The sequence below is a fragment of the Tauraco erythrolophus genome, chromosome Z, assembly GCF_009769465.1.
Source record: "Tauraco erythrolophus isolate bTauEry1 chromosome Z, bTauEry1.pri, whole genome shotgun sequence".
NCBI classification, from domain to species: Eukaryota; Metazoa; Chordata; class Aves; order Musophagiformes; family Musophagidae; genus Tauraco; species Tauraco erythrolophus.
In genome coordinates this window covers 10,705,245-10,724,608 of record NC_141496.1, presented here as the reverse complement: position 1 = coordinate 10,724,608, position 19,364 = coordinate 10,705,245, and the positions used below count along the sequence as shown (strand labels likewise).

Genomic DNA, 19,364 nt, shown 5'->3' with positions numbered 1-19,364 from the left:
CTGGGCCTCCGTCTGCCCCGGCCGCCCGGCCCAGCCCGGCCCGGCACAGGGCCCCTCCCGCTCGGGCGCCACCGGCGCACCGACTCTCCTCGGGAGCACCTGCGGCCCTTCCCCGGGGCCTCTCCCGGCGACGGGCCCGCGCTCGCGCCACCCGGAGCCGGAAGGCCCCACGGCCCTGGGCGGAGGCGGCCGCCGCGCCACCTCCCCTCAGCGAGGGGCGGCCCCTTCTGCGTCACGTGACGGGGGAAGAGGCCGGCTTCCCGCGCCGCGCGCACGCACGCACACACGCACGCACGCACTGCCGGGGCGGGCGGAAGGGCCAGCGGGCGCGCGCTGCCGCCGCGCGAAGGGCGAGTCGCGCGGCGAGCGGGTGGGGCGGTGCGCCGCGCCGCGTTACGTCACAGCGCGGCGCGTCGCGTTACGCACGCGCGTCACGTGGCGGGGGAGCGGCCTCGCGCGCGCGTGGAGGAGGAGGCGGAGGAGGCGGAGGGGGGAAGAGAGCGAGGCGCGGGGCGGTCACGTGACGGTGGTGGGCGCCGCTGCTGCTGCTGCTTTGTGAGCACATTGGGCAGGTACCGCGCGGGGGGGGCCGGGGCCGCGCGCGCCCGCGGGGAGGGGGGTCGGGGGAGGCAGAGCGTCCCCCTCCCCCGCCGCCCCCCCCGCGCGCACGGCGGTGAGGGGGGGGGAGGGAGGGGGGTGGCGGACCCGCGCGCGCCCGGGGCAGGCCCGTCGCCCCTCCCCCGCCCGCCGGTCCGGCGGCGGGCCGCGGCGAGCGGAGGAGCCGGGACGGGCCGGTGGCGGGGCGGGCTACCGCGTCCCGCCGGCAGCTTTTGTCCGGCGGCGGCGGCGGCGGCGGCGTCTGCCGGGGCCGCCCTCCCCGCCGGGCCCGCCGCCCCTTCCCTTCCCCGCCGCCCCTTCCCTTCCCCGCCGCCCCTTCCTTCCCCGCCGCCGAGGGGCCGGGGGGCGGCGGCTCTGCCCTACTTCTGCCGGCGGCCGCCCGGGGGGAGCTTCGCCCTGCCCCGGATTGCCGGCCCCCTCCTCCCCGCCGGGGGCACGGGCAGGGGCCGCCGAGCAGGCCGCGGTTGCGGGCAGCTCCCGCCCGTCTCCGGTCCGGGCTCGTGTGGGAAGGGGGAGCGCGCCCGGCCGCCGGTGGGTGCGGGGAGAGGCGGGTCAGCTTTGCAGCCGTTTCCCTTCGCGGGAGCGGGTCCCGCGGCCCGTCCGCCTTGTGTTCGCCCCCTTACAGCTGGGAGGCTCTCACCCGGCGGGTTCTGCTTCTCCGCGGGCCGTGAGGAAGGGGCGTGCAGCCGGACCCCTCCGAGGCGGAGCGGGGCTGGCGGAGGGAGCTGCGTGCCTGCGGGCCCCTTCCTCATGTCGAGTCGGGCCAAAGGAGGCCTGGCAACCCCGGGGGGAACGGCTGTGTGAATAACTACCGATCTGTGCCTTCCGTGGGGCTTTACCTCCATGTTGTTTTCGCCCGTCCTTCCCGGGTGCTCCCTCGCTGGTGGGGAGTCGGTAGGGCATCCGTGTCGCGGTCGTAGCCACGGAATTCACTGACAATAGCATCTCGGCAGCAACAGTGGGTTACTTGAGGACATGGCGGTGAATGAACTGTTGTCTCCCTTAACCTGCTTTGCCTAGTCCTTCCTCACCCCTGGTTGTGTGTGCTTGCTGGGAGTTGGAACTCAGGGCAGGGCTTTGCTTTTGGGTGGGCTTGTGTTGCATCTAAAACTGAGGAAGAAAGCTCTCCTGTGTTTGCTGTCGTTGCTGAAGAAAATTACAGCGGGAAAGTGAACTGGTAGAAACCCTTCTGCAAGAAACTGGGTGTGGAAAGGGGCCTGGTGCACCTTCGAGCCTGATGGCAACGATCTGAACCCTGTGATGTGAAACAGATTTAAAAATACGTGCTGGAACGCCTGCAGTGCTGTTGAATGCCACCTGGGAGCCGCTCAGGGTAAACCTGGTTTGGAGCTTCTCGCTTGCAGATGTGTTAACATCAGGCACATGGATGTGCAGAGCCTTCTTGGTGGTGTGTGCAAAGGAGCACACAGCCGTGTGGAACAGAAACCTCGGGTTTGGTGTGGAGCGATGCGAGGGGAAGCTCTTCTCTAGCTACCAAGGAGCAATCGGTCCCTTGTCATCTCAGTTTGAGTAAATGCTTGAGTGCTTATCTCACAGCAGCAGATCAAGGCCACAGCCTCCGGGGCGGCAGTGGCTGGTGAAGTAGAGGGTCTGTCCTGGCATGAGAGCAGCTGTTTTTTTCAAGGAGAGAAATTGGAGCTGGGTGTGTGTGAAGGGGAGGGAGGGAGAGGATGTGCAGGCCTGGAAGAGCAGTGCTTGCCATTGAAATGGAGCCCTTCACAACAAACAGCAACGACTCAGCCTTCTCAGGCTTTGCTTTTTTAGTATTTACCAGGCCCTTCCAGCAATTCCCGTGGTTGTGTCATGCTCTCTAGGGGAATCTGGGTCTGGATTCCCACCTGGCTGACTCAGTATTTATACCTGGGCCCAATCTCTCTGTGGTGGTTTGACCCAACTTGCTTAAAGAATTTATTTTTAACCCTCCACTAGGTGACTTGAAAGGAAGTAAGGCTAAATCACTCTGCAGCATTAATGATGTTTTGGGAGTCCTGGAGGCTTACATGGAGGAACTGGACTAACTGGTGTAAACCAATTTTGATGCGTAGTGTGGAAAACGAGCTAGCTTTTGTGTTTATAACCTCAGCAATCTTGGTAACATAAAGGGGGGAGGGAGGAGTGGGAATCAGGCAAGCTCTATTCTGCTTTGGTTTAGTTGCAGTTTTATTAGCATATTTCATTGGAAAAGTGTTTATAGTAATAAAAAGGAACACGTGGAAATTCAGAAATTTAGGCTGTTTCACTTGCCTTGTTTTGGCCAGTGCTCAGAAAAGCTTCTGGTGCCATGACTTGCAAAAGAATTTGACCATTCGAGGGGACTTTGGAGTTACAGGCTCACCACTGAAATGTAATGAAGCTAAGGGAAAGCCCAACAAAGAAATCTTGTCTGTTAGCACAACCTGTTGTTTTTCCAACTTTTTTAATTCTTCCCGTTTTTAAGCTACCATTTTAGAACTTAGAAGCAGATTTTTCATGCTTTATATTTCTTCCATGGTCTTTTGTTTTGAGTGGTGCTTTTGTCATAAAACATACCAAAAAATGGCATTCTGTGTTTGTTGCTGGTGACCCCTGGTGATACTGATCGTAGCATAATTGTGTGCTGATTAATAGTGCTTGAGAAAGGTACGTATCATAAACTGTTAATAGTCTGTTAATAATTAGTATTGATAACACGACTATTAATAGTAATGTTCACTCACAATTCCTTGAGTTTGCAACAGCCTTGGATGACCTTGGTAGAAGAGAAGCCAAGTGACTTGTCCCCTTTATGACATGACAGATTAAAGAAGCTTGGTGGTGTATTTGTATACTTCAGAACTGTTGAATGGAAAGTGCTGGAGGAAATACAAGTAATATCCCCTTCGGTGCTGTTACTGTGTTGGAGCTTTTGTTGCATTGTTTGTTTTTTTTTGTTTTTTTCTGATACAATCTGCTCATTTGTAACTCATTGCGTCCTCTCTGCTTTTCAGAGAAGTTCTCATTTGGACTTGTACTGTTTTTCATTCAACCTCCCTAAACAGGTTGCATTCGTTAAAGCGGGAGCCAGAATGAAAGATTGTGAAGTAGCTCCTTTGCAGTTACTGGAGGTTCATGTTTTACAAAAATGGTACAAAGCGTCTCTCTGTTTTGCTCTGAGATGGAAGTCCATGCTCTTTAGTTTTGGCCATCTGAGCTGGCAGCTCGTCAGAGCTCCCTGCTCACCTGAGGCTCCGCCGTCAGTCCATTCGCAGGTGTGATGCCGTTGGCCCTTTGTCCACCACTACTTCTGAATGCTGCAAAGAGTAAACAGTGACTACAGACAGATAGATCAGAGATGACAGTCTGATGCCCAAGATCTCATGGCTTGCTCAGCCTGCTACATGATAACTATTTTGCTCAGCGTATTGTTTTACTTACGTTCTCTCTAGATTGTAAAACTTCTAAGATAGGTTATTTGAATACCTTTGCAGTTCCCTTGGATGGAGCTGTTTCTACTTTCAATTCTCCTGAATTTTTTTTTTTTTTTTTTGTCCATCTGTCTTTGTGAAAGCTGCAAGATACTGTGGTTTCTTTTGAAGGTAAACTTACCAAGCTTTTTTCCCTCTCTCTCCCAGCTTCTGAAATCAGTCTTCCAACAGATTGTCTTGGAAGAGTCCTTAACCTGGCTGAGTGTAGCATTTTGCATTAAAAACAATGAAATGTTTGCCATATTGAGAGAGCTTTGATCTTTCTCGAGACATAAGGTTTGTCTGAAGTCTGTGAAGTCCTATGGTGAATTCATAGTTTTGTTTTTTCACTTTATCATACAGGAAACACAGTTTGTTCTAGATCTGCAGAAGATGCAGGTTCAACAGAATTTGCGTTACAGAATGATTTAATATTTGAATCCAAAGTTAAATGAAGAAAACACAAAATACTCTTTTAACCTCCAGATTTGAATCATCAGCTTGCACTTTTTTTATCCCGGCTTAATTGGGGGGAAATAAAGTCTGTCTTAGTCTGTTAGGGAGCCCTGTGGTTGAAGGTGTAAAATTTGAGTTCAGTAGCCATGGTCATATTCCTGAATATTTTTAATGGTTAGCTGTGGAGAGAGGAAGTCTTGTTGCAGTTTTGTTGTGTGTGGCATAGATTTCATCTAGAACATTTCAGTTGTATTTCTTTCGACTAAAATGCTGTTCCTGGGAGTCGGATGATGCTTTGGAGACCATATTGCGATTGCTCTTGAGTGGAGAGAACAAAATATTTTTTTCTACTGTATTTGTTTTATTAAACGTTTTGAGGATGGTGGATGTAAATCATAATGAAAATTCTGAAAGTTTTTTTGTTTTCTCTTTCTATTTGGTTTTAAACGTTAACTGGATCATGACTATTTTATGGTAAACCTTGACCAATATCTCATATTATCACATTGTCCTTCTTTCCCTGCGTTTGAATGCTGTTGCTGATTTATTTTTTTTTTCCTTTCTGCGTTTACATTCTTCCTTGATTTTCCAACTTGCATGTTGTTTTAGATGCAGTTTCAGCAGCGTGAATCTGAAAGGGATCCCGGTGCCAAACCTTGCTCTGCTATTGGACTGTACATAATATCTTGTATGTGAGAAATTCTGCTTTTGGTGGGTTGTACTCCAAGGGACAGATGTCTTCTGTTACTGGGCTTTTGTTTCAGCTTTCAGTCACACGTTCTTCAGATCACTGACTTGTGATCCAGTTTGAGACTGATGTAAGAGGGATTTAAGTTACTGAAGTTAACTTTGGGTGACTGAATGTGATGAGGAGGAGCAGTACTGCACTTCCCAGCCTTGTGAGGGAGCAGCTGCATGGTGTTTAGTGGCCGACCGGGCTAACCATGAGACACAGGAACTTTTCTTTGTGTATTAAGGAAAAATGCTCATTAGCTTTCTCGAATAGTTCTCTGTTGTGACTGCAAGTGTGAAACTCCTTGCAGCTTTATGCCTATACTCCAGTTTTCATTGTTTACCAGTTGATGTAATAGGACATGTTGTTGGAAATAAAGTCCCAGTGACTTTTGCCCTACCTGATTTAATTGAAGATAGACGTTCTCTTGATTTTCTTTATGTGACTGTCAGAGCAGAAATGCCAGAGCTTAAGAGTTGTCCCTGATGAAGCTCGTGGGCTATTCTTGATAACAGCATTTCTGTTATAGGACTTCCTTCCCTTTTTTCTTTACTTAATCACAGACTGGCTGAGGTTGGCAGGGACCTCGGGAGGTCATCTTTTCTCCCTCTGCTTACGAAGGGCCACCTACAGCAGGTTTTCCAGGACTGTGTCTGGACAGCTTTTGAAGGTTTCCAAGGGTGGAGACTCCACTGGACAACCTATGCTGGTGCTCAGTCACCCTCACAGTGAAAAGGCATTTCTTGTTGTTCAGATAGAGCCTCCTGTGTTTCTGTGTGTGCCCATTGTGTCTGGTCCTGTCGCTGAGCACTGCTGGAAAGAGCCTGGCTCTGTCTGCGCACCTTCCCTTCAGCTGTTTATGTACCTTGATGAGACACCCTTTGCAAAGCTTTCTACTTCTTTAGGTTAAACTACTTGGCATAGTGAAATCTGTAGTCCTTCAGGCCAACTCAAGGCCATATGTTCTTACATGCCTTTGAGAAGGAGGTGGATTAAGGATTGAATTTAGTAGAGGTGGTGGTAGCAGTAATTCATGAGTCTTGATAGGTGGAGAGGTGGGTGGCTTTGGGATATGTGTTTAGAGAAGGTGCTGTGATAATGCAGTAAGATGCATATTTCAAATCTGAATAGTTTCTGTGCTTGCAGATAAGGAGTAGGTGCCTGTCTTGGCTCTGTCTGAACTGAAGACTGTCATTCAGTAGTTCTGCGAGGGAAGAAACAGGTCAAACATTTGATTGTCTGATAGTGATAGAATTGCACAAGTGCTGTATATGTTCTGTCTAGGAACTGCGTGGATTGTGACTGATGGTTTAATATACATACAGCATTTAGGCTGAAGTCTTATTGTACTTCTGCATGCTGAGGAATTAATTTTATGAAGCTATATGCATAAAAATATTTTAAAAAGTACTTTTTAATGAGAATAAAGCCAGAACTTTGCAGAATTACACAAGTCCTGGTTAAATTAGAGGGGAACTGGATCAACGTTTGATACTGTCTCACACAACATCTTGTCTCTAAAATGGAAAGACATGGATTTGAGGGATGGACCACGCAATGGATAAGGAATTGGCTGGATGGTCGCACTCAAAGAGCTCAGGTCAACGGTTTGATGTCCGAGTGGAGGCCTGTGATGAGTGGTGTTCCTCAGGGGTCAGTACTGGGGCCAGTGCTATTTAACATCTTTGTTGGTGACATGGAGAGTGGGATCGAGTGCACCCTCAGCAAGTTTGCAGATGACACCGAGCTGTGTGGTGTTGTGGACACGCTGGAGGGAAGGGATGCCATCCAGAGGGACCTGGAGAGGTGGGCCTGTGAGAACCTCCTGAAGTTCAACAAGGCCAAGTGCAAGGTCCTGCACGTGGGTCGGGGCAATGCCAAGCACAAGTAGAGGCTGGGCGGAGAATGGATTGAGAGCAACCCTGAGGAAAAGGACTTGGGAGTGCTGGTGGATGAGAAGCTCAACATGAGCCGGCAATGTGCACGGGCAGCCCAGAAAGCCAACAAAGAAGTGTGGCCAGCAGGTGGAGGGAGGTGATTCTGCCCTTCTACTCGGCGCTCGTGAGACCCCACGTGGAATCCTTTGTTCAGCTGTGGAGTCCCCAGCACAAGAAGGCCATGGAGCTGTTGGAGCAAGTCCAGAGGAGGGCCCTGAAGATGATCGGAGGGCTGGAGCACCTCTGCTATGAAGACAGGCTGAGAGAGTTGGGGCTGTTCAGCCTGGAGAAGAGAAGGCTCCAGGGTGATCTTATAGCAGCCTTCCAGTACCTAAAGGGGGCCTACAGGAAAGCTGGAGAGGGACTTTTTACAAGGGTGTGTAGTGATAGGACAAGGGGCAATGGATTTAAACTGAAAGAGGGGAGATTTAGATCGGATATAAGGAAGAAATCTTTTACATTGAGAGTGATGAATGAGGCACTGGACCAGGTTGCGTAGAGAAGTTTTAGATGCCCCATCCCTGGAAGTGTTCAAGGCCAGGCTGGATGAGGCTTTGGGCAACCTGTTGTAGTGGAGGGTTTCCCTGCCCATGGCAAGGGTGTTGGAAGTTGATGATCTTTGAGGTTCCTTCCAACCCAGACCATTCAATGATTCTATGATTTTTCCTATTCTTGCAAATCCATCCCTCTTACCTCAAATCCCCAGGACCCCCACAACTGTAGACAAAAGTTAAAATAAAGTTAGATGTTTAAAATTACCTCTTAGTTAGGGATATTGAATCTGAGAATTGCTGGGGTGGCTCTTTTAGTACAGTCCTCTGAAATGAAACGTCACTGAGATTTAGTTTCTGCTAGGAAACTTACCTCAAATTTTCATATGATTTATCTCCCTTGCTGGCTCTGTGGATTGCTAGGGAGCGCTTTTGAGTGCTTCAGTCATGGGAGAGAGGAAAGCAAAAATATGTAACTTTTATATTTCTTCTCAATGAACAAATCCATTAAAATAACTGATCAACATAGAATCATAGAATCGTTAGGGCTGGAAGGGACCCTCAAAGGTCATCTAGTCCAACCTCCCTGCAAGGAACAGGGATATCTCCAACTAGATCAGGTTGCTCAGGGCCTCATCCAACCGGGCCTTGAACGTCTCCAGGGATGGAGCATCCACCACGTCTCTGGGCAACCTGTTCCAGTGTTCTACAACTCTCATGGTAAAAAATTTTTTCCTAATATCCAACCTGAATCTACCTCCTTCTATTTTAAAACCATTACCCCTTGTCCTATCACAACTGGCCCTCCTGAACAGCCTCTCCCCATCTTTCTTGTAGGCCCCCTTGAGGTACTGGAAGACCGCTATAAGGTCACCCCGGAGCCTCCTCTTCTCCAGGCTGAACAGCCCCAACTCTTTCAGCCTGTCCTCATAGGAAAGGTGCTCCAGCCCTCTTATCATCTTCGTGGCCCTCCTCTGGACCCTCTCCAACTGGTCCATGTCCTTCTTATGTTGGGGACTCCAGAACTGGACGCAGTACTCCAAGTGAGGTCTCACGAGGGCAGAGTAGAGGGGGAGAATCACCTCCCTCGACCTGCTGGCCACACTCCTCTTGATGCAGCCCAGGACGCGGTTGGCCTTCTGGGCCGCAAGAGCACATTGCCGGCTCATGTTGAGCTTCTCGTCCACCAGTACTCCCAAGTCCTTCTCCTCAGGGCTGCTCTCGATCCATTCTCCACCCAGTCTGTATTTGTGCCTGGGATTGCCATGACCCATATGTAGGACCTTGCCCTTGGCCTGGTTAAACTTCATGAGGTTGGTACGGGCCCACCTCTCCAGCCTGTTGAGGTCCCTCTGGATGGCATCCCTCCCTTCCAGCGTGTCGACGGCACCACACAGCTTGGTGTCATCAGCGAACTTGCTGAGGGTGCACTCCATGCCACTGTCCACGTCACCGACAAAGATGTTGAAGAGGGCCGGGCCCAACACGGACCCCTGAGGGACGCCACTCGTGACCGGTCTCCACTTGGACATCGAGCCGTTGACCACTACTCTCTGAGTGCGGCCATTGAGCCAATTCCTTATCCACCGAGTGGTCCATCCATCAAACCCATGCCTCTCTAGTTTAGAGAGAAGAATGTCGTGCGGGACAGTGTCAAAAGCTTTGCACAAGTGCAGGTAGATGACATCCGTTGGTCGACCCTTGTCCACCGATGCTGTCACCCCATCGTAAAAGGCCACCAAGTTGGTCAGGCACAGAAGGCATCCTCAGTGTTTCTCTAGTTATGAGATGACCTACCTGTTATAAAGGGTGATAAAACACGGGGCAGGAAACCGCCGAACCAGCCCTTTCCAGTTGATTTTAATATCTAAGCAAAAATGGAGCACAAAACCATACTGAGTGACGCATCTTACCTTGCAGGCCAGAACAAGCAGGTTTTGAACGTTGAGTCATACTGTGGCAACTAAAGCTTCTTCCATCTAGCAGAAAAAACAAGTAGTTCTTTGGGGTTGAGACTGAATGAGGGAGAGAACAAACGAGAGTTGTCATTGTTTTCCTGAACAGGACTTTATGAAGGAGTGGTGGGTGGCCAGGAACTGGTTTTATGGTTGTAGGTCCCCTTTATTGACAGAGCCTGATGGAAGGCCTGATGCACAGCTTTTCCTCACTTTCTGGTTGCTCCATGGTATTGGAGAAAAGTTAGGATCAGTTAGAATGTTCTTTTGATGGTATGTCCTCTCCTTGACTCAACAGAGAGGTCCTAATGCAGGATGCAGAGGGCGAGGGACAGAATGAGTTGCCTGTGAAGGAGCTGAAGGACAATGTGGCTTGAGGGTAGTTACAAGGCAGGTTTGAGGTGGGGGAAAAAACAGGGGAAGAGTTTGGTGTTCTTCATCTCTGATACGATAGATTGCTGCTTTGATTTGTTTGTTCCAGTTATCCAGAGTCTGGCTCACAGCAGCAGAAATCAAGTCTTTAATGCTAGAGAACCTTAGGTGTGCCTTTACAAACAAACAAACAAAATTCCTGCTTTGATGAACTGCACTGAAACTAACACCTGGAGTGATGAGCCCTGGTGAAATACTTAGCGAGGAGGAAGAGGTCTCTCTTCTCTGCTTCCCTTGTGGATATTAAATCTGTGTGTGAATTATTGGACACAGCGACTGCGTTGCAGCATTGTGAAACAGTGTTGGTCTGTTAGCGGTGGCGGTGAGACTTCAGTAATGCCAACTGGGAAGTCGTGGGATTGTTTTGCCTCTCGTTTCTCATGGTATTCCTGTAAATGCGTTTTGCTCTGCCCTTATGAGTGTGTGGAGTGCAGCATTGACGAGTTCGCTTTTTTCCCAGAAGTTTACGTACGAACAGGCATGCTGTGAAAGTACTGGGGAAGTTTTTTTAAGATAATATTTTTGTTCTTTTTTAAGGGAGACATGCTGAAGTGGAAGGGAATAAGCTATCTCTTCTGGCACTCTAATGGTGGGGAAAGTTAGCTCTGTTTAGAGATTCATCTAGTCCTGTTGAATGGAATGGACAGTTATCACCTCTTACATTTCCCAAAAAATCTCAGTTTCAGACTTCTCACTTTCTCTGCCAGGTGAAGCGACCTCATGTAAGCATAACACAAACACTGTGCTAAACCTTGCTAAAATGTATATCTAAACTCTACCTATTTTATTACAGTCAAAGCCTGAACGTATTCAGCTGAAGATGTTCATAAGAGACTGAAAATAGACTTTTACACTAGTTTGGTTTATCAAAATGTGTGTTTGGATATTATGACTCTGTCATACTTATACTAGTTATGATGTCTATGGCTGGAGAAGTGTGGAGCTCTGCTGTCTTGAAATCTTAAAGACCAGCTTCGAAGAAGTGGTATGCTTAGCTCTTCGAGGACTTGTTGTGAATTGATCTTTCAAGCAGTTCAGGTTCTGGGATGTATCAAAGCTCGTTGAAATACTGACCTACAGTATTTAGCCGCCACCCCTCTTTTTCAGAAGTTGTATGTATTTTTAAAATGACCTGAATTTCTAATTAAAAGAAAAAGTGGAAAGATGCCCTCAATTTACTTTTCAAAAAAATGGTATAAAATTAAGATTTTATTAAGTTTCAGACCATTTAGAAAAACAAAAGCTTCCCAAAAGCTTATACTAAAGAAGATGCTTTGAATATTTTCCAATTGTATTTAAATCCAAAACATCATAGCTACAAAGATCTCAGGGTTAACTAAAACATTATCATATGTTTCTGGAACATAGTCCTTAAAGTCTTTTACAGCAGTCGGATATCTAACTAAAGCTCTGGAAGAGTTCAACTGAAGAAATAGTTGTTTACACCGTAAGAATTTTAGATTGACATCAGTGTACCTCTAAACAACAACTTGTATTTCAGTCATGTTAAAATCTTTACTGGCAAGTGAGTTCCAGATAAACGTTTATTTTTCAGTTGCCTCTGAAGTAAAATTACAGCCTTTTGTGGGTTTACATTAGTTTATAAGCTTGATTTTTTATTTTTTTTTTGACTCACCAGGTTTAATCCTAGTCTTTCTTCTCACTTCATATTGCGTTCCTTGGGCTCTTTATTTTATTCCTTTTTTAATTTGTTGAGAATTGGGATAAATCAGTTGCACAGAGGTTTTTGTTCTCGAATGTGCTTGCATACTAGAATATACATTAAAATATAACTGATCGTCTCTGATATGGAAGGCCTTACTCTTGGTGCTTTGTGTTCTGGGAATTTTCTGGGTTTTATTCATTGTGTATAGAACATTTGAGAACTTAGAATGGTTTTAAGGGAAGTTATGTCTCTGGCTTTGGAAATGAGATAATTATTTAAACATGCTTTTTACTTCCTTTTTTTCTTCCTCTGGCAAAAAATGTTTTTCTTGGATGTATTTGTAGCTCTTCAAATAGACTTCCATGAATAAGTGGAAGTAAAAATTCTAATCCTTGAAGTTGCTGTTCTCAGCAGTTGCATGTATCCTCAGCAATGCTTAAATGCTGTGTGTTGGGAGCTGTTTTATCCCATTCTATCAGTCTCTCGCATTTGATCCTACAAAGAAGTTCCTGTGATGTTGTTGTGATCTCACAGTAACTTCCATGACAATAAATCTCCAAAACTCAGACTTTGTGGCAGGGTTTTTCTGGGATCTTAAAACTAAGGTCATGCTGACATCTCCTGCCTTAGATTTTTAGGGCACAGCACCAGGATTGGTAAGCATTGTTTTTTGGATTTTAGACATGAGAAAATGGAGGAACCAAAAGTACAGTACCTACTTAGATGAGGCTTGCGTGCTTTAAAAAAACATCCTTAAACCCCTGCAGAACTGGAAGTTTCAGTGTCCCGAAGGTGAGACAGGGAACAGCCTTTTAGCAGGTTGCTTTCTGCTGATCACAGCTTTGGGTGAATGCTGCCCCCTTAACCGTGTGTGCAGCTTGGACTTTTTTGCTCTTCCCAGAGGAGTCATGCAGATCGACAAGTTGCGTTTTTCCTTTTAAAATTTTTAGTTTTACTTTATTCTAGTGAATGAGGTTGTTCTTGATAGTTTTCAGAAAGCCATGTTTTGGGCAGTGTACTCTTCCCACTTGAAAAACAATCTTTGTGTGTTGAGAACACATTAAAAAATTATATTGTTCTGCGTTTTAAACTTTCCTGCCATTGGTTTCTTGATTTATTTACAGTGTCATCTTGGCTTTTACAGCAAGTATGCTTAACAGTCCCCTCTTGTGCTAGAATTTTTGCGTAACATTCTGTAAATAACTGAAAATTATTATTGTTATTAAAAAGCTGTTGCGTAAGTTTGTAATGCGATTTTTAAAACTTGTAATATTTTGTCTTGTTTATCCCCTGCTCATCCTTTGCTTGACTTCTGTGTACATACTGCTTTTTGGTTTGCTTGGAGAAAATTGACTTTTACAGCACATCTTCTGCCGAAAAGATTTGAAAGATTGTCATCACCAAACCATTAGTTGAGTGAGGTTTTTATAGGTGCAATATGGTTTCTAAAGCTGCTACCTGTAGTGTTTTAAGGCTGCTGTTAGAATTGAACACCACAGTTAGCAAAATATGTGCTCCAGATGCAATCTCAGGATTCACATGTGTGCTGAGGGTGAGGTGCTGCAATTAATATAAATAAGCTAACTGTTTCAGAAACTTACGACGTGAAGAGCGCAGCTCCCTTTTCTTTCAAAAGTGAGTCACGTCATTTTGCTTGGTCTTTTAGACTGATGGTAAAATAAACTGGTGACTAGTACCTTCTTGAGATGTTTTAGGAAACAGACTCTCCTCTTAGGCATTTTAGTATCGCCTTGCATGGTACATAAACCTGGCATACCTCTGTGGAATAAAGGACTGTTAGGTTAGTACAGCTTAGTGATGAATAACCCAGCAGAATACAAAAATATGTTTAAAAAGAATGTAAACTTTAAGAAAATAAGCGAATGCATTTCTGAGAAAATTAATTTCTTAATGATGTATTAATAGGAAAGAATTGAAGAAAAACTTTACATGCTCATTCAGATTTTGCAAACTTTACAAAAAAGATTCTTTGCATTTTTCTTCAGTTTTATTATAAGCTGGTCTGACTTGGAAAGAAATGGTGGAGGAGAGTGAGTACCTCCTAGTAGAGACAGGAAACACATGGCAGCTGAACAATGTTTAGGTCAGTCCAGACTTGCAGAAAAGATAAAGATTAGGGGCTGGAACAGTAACTGTGGGTCTCAGAAGAAGCCTATGGGTGATTCTCCCCCACTTACATTGAAGAGAAAATAAATGCTGAATTAAGTGCAGTAAAACTTTGAGCAATTGGACAGAAAGAGTAAAATGGGATGAAGTCCTGGAGGGAAGAGGGGCCCAAGAAAGCTGGTTAGTATTCAAGGATCACCTCCTCCAAGCTCAGGAGCGGTGCATCCCAACAAAGAGGAAGTCAAGTAGGAAGACCAGGAGGCCTGCATGGATGAACAAGGAGCTCCTGGCACAACTCGGACACAAAAATTGTGAGAAATTGTCCGAGTAACCAAGGATGAGGTTAGGAACGCTAAAGCCCTGATAGAGTTAAATCTGGGCAGGGACATCAAGGGTAACAAGAAAAACTTGTATGTCAGTGATAAAAGGAGGACTAGGGAAAATGTGGGCCCTCTCCAGAAGGAAACGGGAGACCTGGCTTCCCAGAATACGGAGAAGGCTGAGGTTCTCAATGACTTCTTTGCCTCAGTCTTCACTGGCAAGAGCTCCAGCTGCACAGCCCAAGTCACAGAAGGCAAAGGCAGAGACTGGGAGAATGAAGAACTGCCCATTGTAGGAGAAGATCAGGTCTGAGACCATCTTAAGAACCTGGAGGTGGACAAGTCCATGGGACCTGATAAGGTGCATCCGCGGGTCCTGAGGGAACTGGCAGATGAAGTTGCTAAGCCACTATCCATCATATTTCAGAAGTCGTGGCAATCTGGTGAAGTTCCCAGTGACTGGAAAAGGGGAAATGTAGCCCCCATCTTTAAAAAGGGGAAAAAAGAAGACCCAGGGAACTACAGGCCAGTCAGTTTCACCTCTGTGGCTGGCAAGATCATGGAGCAGCTCCTCCTGGCAACTGTCCTAAGGCACATGGAAAATAAGGAGGTGATTGGTGACAGCCAACATGGCTTCACTAAGGGCAAATCCTGCCTGACTAATTGGGTGGCCTTCTATCATGGAGTTACAGCATTGATGGATAGGGGAAGAGCAACTGACATCATCTACCTGGACTTGTCCAAAGCATTTGCTACTGTCCCACAGGACATCCTTGTCTCTGAAGTGGAGAGACATGGATTTGAGGGATGGGCCACTCGGTGGCTAAGGAATTGGCTGGATGGTCGAAATCAAAGAGTTGTGGTCAACGATTGAATGTCCACGTGGAGACCAGTGACGAGTGATGTTCCTCAGGAGTCAGTACTGGGGCCAGTGCTATTTAACATCTTTGTTGGAGACACGGAGAGTGGGATTGAGTGCACCCTCAGCAAGTTTGCAGATGACAGCAAGCTGTGTGGTGTTGTGGACACGCTGGAGGGAAGGGATGCCATCCAGAGGGACCTTGAGAGACTGGAGAGGTGGGCCTGTGAGAACCTCCTGAAGTTCAACAAGGCCAAGTGCAAGGTCCTGCACTTGGGGCAATGCCAAGCACAAGTAGAGGCTGGGCGGAGAATGGATTGAGAGCAGCCCTGAGGAAAAGGACTTGGGAGTGCTGGTGGATGAGAAGCTCAACATGAGCGGCAATGTGCACTGGCAGCCCAGAAAGCCAACCGTGTCCTGAGCTGCATCCAAAGCAGCATGGCCAGCAGGTGGAGGGAGGTGATTCTGCCCCTCTACTCTGCTCTCGTGAGACCCCACGTGGAATCCTACGTTCAGCTCTGGAGTCCCCAACACAAGAAGGCCATGGAGCTGTTGGAGTGAGTCCAGAGGAGGCCACGAAGATGATCGGAGGGCTGGAGCACCTCGCCTGTGAAGACTCTGAGAGAGTTGGGGCTGTTCAGCTTGGAGAAGAGAAGGCTCCAGGATGGTCTTGTAGCAGTGTCCCAGTACCTGAAGGGGGCCTAGGGGAAAGCTGGAGAGGGACTTTTTCCAAGGGCATGTAGTGATAGGTCAAGGGGCAATGGCTCTACAGGTTGCCCAGAGAAGTTATAGGTGCTCCATCCCTGGAAGTGTTCAAGGTGAGGCTGCATGAGGCTTTGGGCAACCTGGTGTCGTGGAGGGTTTCCCTGCCCATGGCAGGGGAGTGGGAACTAGATGATCTTTGAGGTCCCTTCCAACCCAAACCATTCAATGTTTCTATAATACGTGAGCAGCTTGTTTCTTTGATATCTTCTTAAAAAGCTTAAGAAACTAACAAGTAAGAGATGGATTTCATTTTTCTTTTTAAATATTAAACACACAAGAGTAGCTTGGATGACTTTATTCCTGCTTTTAGTTTTGAATTCTGTGTGAAGGACATTTTTTTTACCTTTCTATCACGTTGTATGTATGAGGTTGTAGAAATTAGAACCATAGAATCATAGAATGATATGGGTTGGAAGGGACCTCAGATCATCTAGTTCCAACCCCCCTACCATGAGCTCGGACGCGTTCCACTACACCACGTTGCTCAAAGCCTCCTCCAACCCGACCTGAAGACCTCCAGGGATGGGGCATCCACAACTCCTCTGTGCAGCCTCGTCCAGTGCCTCACCAACCTCAGAGTCAAGAATTTCTTCCTTATACCTAATCTAAATCTCCCCTCTTTCAGTTTAAAGCCAATACCCCTTGTCCTGTCACTACATGCCCTTGTAAAAAGTCTGTCTCCAGCTTTCCTGTAGGCCCTCTTTAAGTACTGGAAGGCTGCTAGAAGATCTGTGTGGAACCTTCTCTTCTCCAGGCTGAACAGCCCCAACTCTCTCAGCCTGTCTTCATAGCACAGGTGTTCCAGCCCTCTGATCATCTTTGTGGCCCTCCTCTGGACCTGCTCCAGCAGCTCCATGTCCTTCTTATGTTGGGGACTCCAGAGCTGAACGCAGTATGCCAGGTGGGGTCTCACGAGAGCAGAGTAGAGGGGCAGAATCACCTCCCTCCACCTGCTGGCTGTGCTTCTTTGGATGCAGCCCAGGATATGGTTGGCTTTCTGGGCTGCCAGTGCACATTGCCAGCTCATGTTGAGCTTCTCATCCACCAACACTCCCAAGTCTTTTTCCTCAGGGCTGCTCTCAATCCATTCTCCGCCCAGCCTCTACTTGTGCTTGGCATTGCCCCGACCCACGTGCAGGACCTTGCACTTGGCCTTGTTGAACTTCAGGAGGTTCTCACAGGCCCACCTCTCCAGCCTTTCAAGGTCCCTGGATGGCATCCCTTCCCTCCAGCGTGTCCACAACACCACACAGCTCGGTGTCATCTGCAAACTTGCTGAGGGTGCACTCGATCCCACTCTTCATGTCTCCAACAAAGATGTTAAATAGCACTGGCCCCAGTACTGACCCCTGAGAAAGCCACTCGTCACTGGTCTCCACGTGGACATTGAACCGTTGACCACAACTCTTTGAGTGTGACCATCCAGCCAATTCCTTATTAACCGAGTGGTCCATCCATCAAATTCTTAGTCCTCTGTTTTAGTAGTTTGGTATTGTTTTGGTGCAGATCTGATTGACCTGACCTCATGTAAACTTCTAAAGTGGCAGAACAAGAGTAAATATATTTACACCTGACACCAGGTCGAGAAGTTGTGTTTGTGAGGAAAGTGGTGCCCAAAATCATGTGGGAAAGCTTGGGGTAAACCCAAGTTTTCTGACTGAAGCAGGTCAAGATAAGGATTAGTATCAAAGGAAACTAATAAAAGCTACCATGTTTAAAGGTAGACAAAATGCTAACAATGGTCGTGACCGTCGGAAGAGCAGTTCAAATTTGGTGGAGAAGGAAGAGTGATATCCTTCGGCTATCAGTTCTTGGCGCTGTTTCCATGGCTGCTCGTGTCTCAGCACATGGCAGTAAGTTTGAAAAAGGACTCAGCTTCTCGCAGTGCTTCGCTTTGGAAAGCTGAACTTACCCAAATGTCCATGAGTTTTCATCAAGATTTTGGGCATAGTAAAAGCATAAGATTGTGAAGGAAGGAAACCTTTAGTAATCCTTATACACGATTGTTTCTTTTCCTCTTCTGGAACTTTATGTTCAGTCATTTGTGTGACAGTGAAAAACTTAGGTTTTTATTTTGGTGGATTCTCCTTTTGCCTAAGATGAACCTTGAGATATATCATCATCTGAGGGAAAACTTTAGAAAGATGTTCTAGAATATCTTGCTTTGTTTAAAAGTGTTTTCAGGAAGACTCCTGGTTTTCTTTGGTTTTCCGAATATGTGAGCATATCACAAGTGGTGGTCCGTACTAGTCATCTTCCCGTGTTATCTACTTCAAGGAGTAGGTCTCTGTACAGGTGCAGGAATGATACCTGTGCTCTTTGGTGTTGCTCCCAAAGCTGTGAAGTTAGAATAAAAGAGTTCTGGTATCATGAGGTTTTTAGCATATTTTATAGATACGGCCATACTAATTACGTAGTGCATTTGCTTTTATAGCATTTGTGGCTTGTGATTTAACCGTTGCTTTTTGTTTCGTGTGGTAATGTGTGTTCACGAGTCTGAATTAATCCTCTTCTCCAAAACTTTTTTTTTTTTGTGGTGGCACTTTCTGCTTTGTTCCTCATTGTCAGTTCTACTGTGAAGTACGTAGGTGCCCGTTTTTTTGATGCGGTTGAGCGTGTTTCCACCAGTGTAGGAACGTAACAAATGTCTCTGCTCTTGCTTGACTATTTTTAGTCCTGTTGCTTGTATGTGTTTCTATTCAAAGAATTCCTTTGGAAGCTGTTCCAGGAGAGTGCCATTCAGTGACACGGGAGGGAGCTGAAGGGGGCAGGGAGAGTGCTGGTGATCTGGCATTGAGGTTTCTGATGCTTCCTGTGTGCCACCTTGTTTACAAGAACCCTGGTCAAAGTGAATTCCCCCTTCTGGGTATTGTCCTGGCAGCCCGGCTCCTGGCTGCTGTTAGCTATTTCCTTCTGTCGTTTAGAGTACCTGGGTTTCAACTTGGATCTTCCTACGGGGTTTGCTTTTCTGTGTAAACAGCAATTAATTTTAGGGGCTGTTTAGATATGGGGTGTTACATCAGAGCAAATTGCTGAAGTATGTGTGGCTACAGTTCAACAGCCAAAGCTGGCAGTTTCCAGTACTTGTCTTTTCCTGCTCCTGTTACGATTCAGCATCTTTTTATTGTTCTGTTACTGGTTTACTCTGGATTAACTTTCCTAATAAGTTTTTTTTTAAAGTTTTTTTCCATTCTTTAACGGCTTTTTTTTTCTCCTGTTTTTGCTGTTGCATGAAGAAATTTTTCACTCTGAGGGTGGTGAGGCACTGGAACAGGTTGCCCAGAGAAATTGTGGCTGCCCCATCCCTGGAAGTATTCAAGGCCACATTGGATGAGGCTTTGAGCAACATGGTGTAGTGGAGGGTGTCCCTGCCCATGGCAGGGGGTTGGAAGTACATGATCTTTGAGGTCCCTTCCAACCCAAATCATTCTATGAATTACTCATCTTGTGGGTGAAGCCAGCTGTTGATTGTAATGGTAATGACTGATAGGGGGATGACCCCCTGAATTTTTTTTTTAACTGTTGTGTCTTAACAGTTGGTGCTATGGCCTATGCGCAAACC

General features: G+C 47.0%; 1 protein-coding gene across 3 annotated transcripts in view; it reads left to right on the top strand.

Annotated features, from left to right (window-relative positions):
* The first annotated feature begins 527 nt into the window (after nt 1–527).
* UBAP2 (ubiquitin associated protein 2) overlaps nt 528–19,364 on the top strand; it is a 119,781-nt gene continuing 100,944 nt past the window's right edge. For all 3 annotated transcript variants that reach the window (XM_086630046.1, XM_086630045.1, XM_086630044.1), the window contains exon 1: nt 528–572. The gene's annotated coding sequence lies outside the window, so the exon portion shown is untranslated. The remainder of the gene's footprint in view (nt 573–19,364) is intronic.